Here is a 7228-nt window from a genome sequence, read left to right as displayed (position 1 = left end):
CAGCAGGATAAAAAGGAAATCCTCGCCTAAGGTCAATCCTTTACCAAGTCCTTTTGATTTTGGTTAGCAAAGCTAGAATCAATCACTGCAGTAAAACCTTCAGTTTAGATTTCCTTTCCCTCTGCTGTTCCATTTACTACTGAATGACTGCAAATATGCAGCAGGGCAGCATTGAGCAAAGGAGAGAGACAGTGCTCAGCCGTGGGCAAAAGCATATCAGTTCTGTTCTGTTTTCTCCAGCTGCCCATATGATTTAATGATCTAAACCTTCCGTTTTCTTTCACACATGCACAATCCCTAAGGAATACTACCCACTAAAGCCATTTAGGGTGAAATTCATCCTGGTATGGAGGGTCAGTGTAAGGTCCTGCTCAATACAGGCTGCTTAGGAAAAGGGGAAAAAAGCAGAATGACCACACGGGAGAGTAGGTCTGGCAACATGCTGAGCGCTGGAATTACATGGACTGGTAAAGAGGTTATGAAAGGATTAGAAGGAATGATATAAGGTTTTTAAGGGGTTTTGTGTTGTTGTAGTTGTTGTAGATTGGGTGGCCTTAATATTCCACACACATTGTGGCTGTTGATTGAGGTCCTACATGGCATGTACTGGGTTTGCAAGGGAGACGGTCTTTTCTAAGCACCTCCCAACCTTGTCAGTATATAGCCCAAGAATTCAGAGTTGGTGAATATCAAATAAATTCCACCCTATAGAGTCCCTGGTTAGTGCATTAATATTTGCCTGTGAATAGGATGCTGCTGGTTACAGGCATTTTATTTGTCCTTTATGAAGATTCTCACTAGGCTGAGGCATTGTTTGGTTAGTTTCCTAACCATATTTACTTTTCTCCCCCCCCCCCCCTTAAAAAAACAATTTAATGGAGCTGAAAGATGCCAATGGACTACTAGTCCTAAAGATTGATGCTCTCTAATTATCCACTAACCAGTTCTAGGTTGGATCTTTCCTTGTGCTAGTACAGGGTGCTAGTCTTTTTCAAAAGAATGGGAAAAAAATGTGGCGTAGGGTGAGACACACAGTACTGATGACAGCACTGCAGCATTGCTGTGAGTTACACAATTTAAAGGTAATCAAAGGAGTGTGCTGCTAAATATCTCTTACGTGACAATGGGTGTGTTTGAGGTGCCAGTTCTTGTTTGGTCATACCTCCCACCAATTTTACTAAGCACATACAGCTCCCATTTGAGGAGCACAGCATGGTCAGCCCCCAGATCTGGCATACACTCAGCATTCTGAACATTTGCATACAAGCACGAGTTTCCTGGTAGAAATGCAAGGCATGTGCATTTAAAACAACACAAAACAAAACAAAACACCCACCAGTCCTGACAAGCCATGTAAGTACATCATGTATTAGTTGGTGAATGCCTGCATTCCTCATTATCTAAGAGCAGAGGAAAGTCTTCAATGGGGAGTCATTTGTCCTTGTAAAGAATAGACTCTGCATGCCCCAGTGCTGGATTCCTGTCAACCTTGTGATACCTTTTCACACTGTACAAGGATTTGTAGGATGAAGGTGATTGCTAGGGCAGCAACAATTTCAGAGTCACATCACACCAAGGAGCGAAGAGGAAGGACAGCTTTAAGGCCAGTTGCCTGTTTTGCATTTTTGCTGGGATTACCCTGAATCCTAATAGTGAAGAGTATTTCTCTTCATTAGGAACTAAACTCAGACTCTCAATTCAGTTTCCAAAACACAGATGAGACAGGAGGAATTTTATGTTGCCACAAGAATGAAATGGGTTTGAATCAACATCTTACACACGTATTATTATTATTATTATTATTATTAATATTATTATTATTAGAGTGCTCAGAGAATATGACTGAAATCAGGACCTCATTGCATTAGGATCTGTACAAAAATTTAGTAAGGTGCAGTCTCTGCCCCCAAAGAGCTCAGCTAATTAGACAAGACAGGCAGAAAGCAGGAGATGGCAAGTATTATCTCTTTTTTTAGTAAGAATGAAGGAAAAGTTTACTAAGAAGTAAGTATCACCTTAGTAATTCTTTTGCTTGAGGAAATCTGTAGCATATTTCCATAAATTAAATTCAGACCTCCTGAGTCATAAATGATTTTTAGGACTGTGGCTACATGGTTGTCTGAGAATGCTGGGGGGTTAACTTAATGGGCCAGGAGGAGCCCTAACTCAGTCGACCTATTATCTTGAAGCATGATTATAGTGAAGGGCTTCTCAGTTTCATTATAAATAGTGTAAGCAGAGTTGGTAGAGATTGGGCAGATACAAATGAGCCTCCATAACGTACTCATAGAAGTACAACTCATGGAAGTAAATAATATATTCATACAAGTAAAAGGTTGCATATGACTAGGACAAATGATTCAGCACTGAAGACTCTTCCTTGCTCTCAAATAAAGTGGTTACTCACTGACTTAATATAATACATAATATGCTTTGGTTGGGTTGTAAGGTGAGGAAATTTTTTTAATATCTGTTTTATTCTGTTTTACATGGACATGCCCTCCATGTATACCAGCAACACACAGTAAATCCGTGCTTCTTGATGGTACATTTGCTAGGAGGGTATTTTTTAAAGAAAAGAGCAAGAATGTGTATGTATTGTGTTGCAAATAAACTGTCTGTAATGTTTCCATTAAGATTAAACTCAGTAAACCATCAAATGACATTAAAGGTTTATTTTTAATAATTTACAGAGGGGAATTGTGGAATTTCAAAAAACAAACCCCTGCATTTGTAGTGTAATTTCTTCATGTATGCACTAGAGGGCAGTACAACTATTACAATTTCATGTGGGAATGTTCCAACATTTCCCCTTCCATCCCTTTCTTTTATAAACTTCTATACAATATAGAAAACACATATTAATTTAAAATAAAGCTGTGCAGGATTGTTTTAAAAGCACTTGGAATGTACCTGTTGGTTAATAGATAGGAATTGCTCTGAGCTGTGATACTGCTACATGGAGTGGCGCATGTAATGAATTTTGCAGATAGAAAAAGAACATGGACTAAACTCTTTCATTTGCTTTGATACCTTAGGGGGAAAACAGCAATAATTCAGAATCATTGTGAATAAGCTGGTAGGTATATTAGTTTACATTTAAATGAAAATACCTAGTGTGTGAAAAATAGAGGCTCTTTCAAATTACTGCAGACATCTAGCCTGAAATGTCAAGCAGCGGTTAGTATTTATGTTAATTAAGTTAAACAGGCTGCCTAACCAATTTGTTGATACTGTTCACTTGTACAATGCTCTCAGCACTTGTGTGTGTGTGTGTGTGTGTGTGTGTGTGTGTGTGTGGGGTGGGGGGGGGGTTGGGTCCACCCCACAATGAATAATTCCCTAAACTAGTATAGTACAGTGGGTGTTGTTGGTATGGAAACTTCACATGAATAAGGGGCAGTTTGATCCCTTCTGACCTTGGACAACCTTTCAGGAAGAGGAAGAGAAAGAAGGAACCAGGAGAAGCATTAGAACTTTGTTTCCCCTCCCCATCTCTCATCCTCACCCCCACCCCTAATTCATTGGTAAAGCTTAAAAGAATACATTTATACAAGGCACCAGAAATAAAAACATCCTTTTGTTCTATTTCCTGCAGTGACAAGAGATATATATTCTAGATTGTAGACAGAGCTGCCTTGGAGATAAATTGTCTGATTTCAGCATCTCAGCAGTAGATAATAGATTCCCCTCAGAAGCACATAATTAAAAAATGACATTTCTGCTACAGTGTGCCAGCTCGGCACCACCATTGCCCTAGGATTCTGGGGACACGGGAGCCCTGCAGGGCACAACAAAACAAATTTTGCATTATTCAGGGAGACAATGTAAGGTCCTGTTAACAAAGAGGAAGCTCCTTTGGGGGTGACACAGGACTTCTTTCTTTCTCAATGTAAAAGAGGGAAGGAACAGACAAGAAAAGGAGATGTACTTATTAAAAGTTAACCAGATGAGAGGGAACATATGCAGAGTGGCAGAAGAAATTAAGATCCTAATTTCCACAGCGTTTTACCCAGCAGGAGGCCAGCACTAGGCTGACATGTAGCCAAGCCAGAAGCTTATAGCGATAAGAGATTCTTTCCATTCCAGCACCTTTTGGGTATGTGGATGTTTACCTCTTCACTGACACTGGGACTGCCCACAAACTTCGCAACTGCCTTGTAGCTCGGTTCTATCACCCTTGACTTACACAGCAGCAGTACTACGTTCCACTATAAATGCATCAGTATTTCTTTAGATTTGTTACTCCACCTGCACCTTGTAATGATTGTGTAGGTAGGAAAGTACTACTCATGCCAACCACTACACAGTAATAATTTGGTATTCTAGACCATGCTTCTGTCTGGCTTCATCACATTTACAGTGCACATTTAAAACCTATATCTAAGTTTTAAGGATGGAATTCTGTTCCCCAAGTTTTCCCCATTAAGGAGAGCAGGACTATTTGTGGAGCAAGGTACCACTCAGCACACTAAAGGGTTAGAGAGTCTAGTTCTCTGCAAATGAATTAATTTAATCCTTCCACTCTCACCCCTCCAAAACCTGAGTGAATTAAGTGCCCAACTACCACTGTGCAGCAATAGGATTTGTATATTGTCAGGCTTTTCCAAAGGATTTGGATGCTTTGGAAAATCTCAGACTATCTGGTGTTTTGTCAGAATAAGAAGGACCTGTGGGAATGGGACCATATGACTATGCATATTTATACCCTAACCTTTTTTTCTTCTCTACCAGAACCATTTCTTCTTCTACCCAAAACAGCACTGAAAGGAAAAGAAGCAGAAAACAAGGAAGTTTGCTGGTATTATAAATAATTATTTTAAGTGTTGGTAATGATGACTGGCATTCAATGCTGAATTGATGCTTGTTAGCATTAGTAACTAAATCGTTGTTGTTATGATGAGGAACATTTCCAATCTAAAAAGTTTACAGTGCTTGACTAGCAATACCAGCTAATACCCTGACTCTGCTAACATTTACCCATGTGAGTAATATTGCTGATGCAAGCAGATCTATTCACATCAAATTATTAGTAGAAGCTACAATGACTAATACAATTATTTCCATGTGTAAATGCTTTTTAGGTCTAGAGCCTAATGTACAAACGATGAAAAACAGACAAAGACCACTTAACCTATCAATGAAATATAGCCTCTTCTGGAATTTAAACTGCCATTCAACCTGGATATACAAGGCTAAATTCTCATCTTGTGTAAATGAGTATTGCTTCACTGATGTCAATATGACTATGCCATTGTATACTCATTGATAAACCAATTCAGAGTGCAGAACACAAAGTAGATAATATCTTATTCACTGGGAGTTTGAAGAGAGAGTTTTATGAGCAGAGCTGTAATTACCTGGACTAGTATATATAATCCTAGTTACCTAACAACATGGTATCTAGGTACCAGCTGAGATGCTCTGAGGAGAGAGTAGGAAGGGATTATAAAGCTGCCCTTAAAAATAAGTCTAAGAGTGTGAGGAAGGTTACCAAACCTTTACTCCAAAGATGATTACTGCCACTGCTGAAAGATTCCCTATCAGAATTAGGTGAGGCTCTCCCCATTAATCAGATCCCTGCATGTATCAGGGAACCTCAGGATTTCCAGTCTTCTATATTTCAGTGTTTTTTTAAATCTGATTAGGTTTGTAATTGCTAGAAAACAGACATCAACAAGGTGAAAAAAGAAAATAAAAGAGAGAGATGAATTTGAGCTATGAAAATAATTTTTTTTTTTTTGTTCTGGCCACAACTAACTAGGATAAATCAGTGGACAGAGGACATAAAATAGAAAATATGAAGGAAAAAAAATGAATATATACTTGAGGGTTATAGAGGTGAACAAGGAAGTAGAAAAATAAGGCAGAGGCATACATGAGGGATGGAATTTCAGATACAGAGGAGGGCTGGAAACTTTCCAGGCTGAAATGAAGAAACTGTAGCCAAAGTGAACATAGAACACAAAGGCAGCATATGAAAAGAGTGATTGCAGGAAAGGTGACTGTAAATACAAGAAATGTATCAAGTTCCTAAGGAGTGAGAGGTCAGTGGAGACAGAGATAACAGCAACACTACTAAGAGATAGTGAGATTCAGTTATTGACAGGGGAGCTCTGTAGTCATTGAGGAAATGAAAATACAGCTCCTTCTGACCACCATCTGTGATTTCTAAAGGAGAAGAGATGCTATTAACAGCAGCTGGACCAGGGATGAGAAAGGTGCACTGGAAGTGATCAGGAGTGTGTTAGAGAAGAGGACTAATCAATTAGAATTAACGACTGGAGGATGTAAAAGCTTCAGGGCCACATGGGAGCCATTTCAGAATATGAATGAAAGCAACAGCAGAAGAAAACTTCAGATGTTGATGAATATAAAAATCTCACTGGAGACCTGTGGACTGGATCATCTGAAAGTCATAATACACACACTAGGGAGTTCTTGGAAAGGTGTGTGGTAAGTCCAATGATATGTGGATTTGGTGTTTTCTCTGGTATGCTCTCAAAAATGCAACAATAGAAACTTCCCAAATTGTGATGTCAATGCTGCACTTCTTAATGTTTGCCTTGAGGGTGTCTGTCGCAGAGCACCTCGGTGCTCTGCTCCTAGAGGAGAGAAACTGCCAGGTAGAGAGACAGAGCCCTGGCAGATCATAACGAGCCCAGCTGAGGGTTGCCAGGGTAACGAGCCCAGCTGCGGGTTGCCGGGGCAGCTAAGGGGAGCCAGCTGCCTGTAGGAGGTGGGGCCCGGCCTTTATAAAGCCAAGGGCTGAGGCCAGGCTAGCAGTTCCCTGCCAGCAGCTGGAGAGGCAGGAGCTCCCTCGGCCGAGATGTGGCAAGAGGCCTGACTTGCAAGTACAGCTCACTATAGCCCTGAGAGGATGAGGCACTATGGTTTAGCCAGGAGGCTCTAGTTTATGTTCAGGCTTGCATATTACACCGGAGGCTTGGGTGAGGCTGTAGGGGTTGGAGGAGGCCTCATAGGGACCCCAGAGGTGTGGGGCCCCTGAGCGCAACCAGTAGGTTGCGGGCGGGGAACAGACCCCGGGTTGTATGCGGCGAGCCCTGAAGAGGGGGAGCGCCATATTGGGTGAGGAGCCCAGGACGGGCGCAGCAGATGCCAGCAAGGGCGTCACTTACACCGGAGGCTTGGGTGAGGCTGTAGGGGTTGGAGGAGGCCTCATAGGGACCCCAGAGGTGTGGGGCCCCTGAGCGCAACCAGTAGGTTG

At 41.2% G+C, this 7228-nt stretch overlaps 1 long non-coding RNA gene across 1 annotated transcript in view; it reads left to right on the top strand.

The window, feature by feature from the left end:
- The first annotated feature begins 4734 nt into the window (after window positions 1–4734).
- The window catches only part of LOC112549214, a 3672-nt gene continuing 1178 nt past the window's right edge, over window positions 4735–7228 (top strand). The window contains exons 1-2 of the long non-coding RNA XR_003092574.1: window positions 4735–4801; window positions 6178–6456. This is a non-coding gene — a long non-coding RNA (uncharacterized LOC112549214). The remainder of the gene's footprint in view (window positions 4802–6177; window positions 6457–7228) is intronic.

Source organism: Alligator sinensis, unplaced genomic scaffold (assembly GCF_000455745.1).
Source record: "Alligator sinensis unplaced genomic scaffold, ASM45574v1 scaffold289_1, whole genome shotgun sequence".
In the NCBI taxonomy this organism is placed as follows: Eukaryota; Metazoa; Chordata; order Crocodylia; family Alligatoridae; genus Alligator; species Alligator sinensis.
The sequence above is the reverse complement of the archived record's forward strand: the minus strand, read 5'-3'. Positions and strand labels throughout refer to the sequence as shown.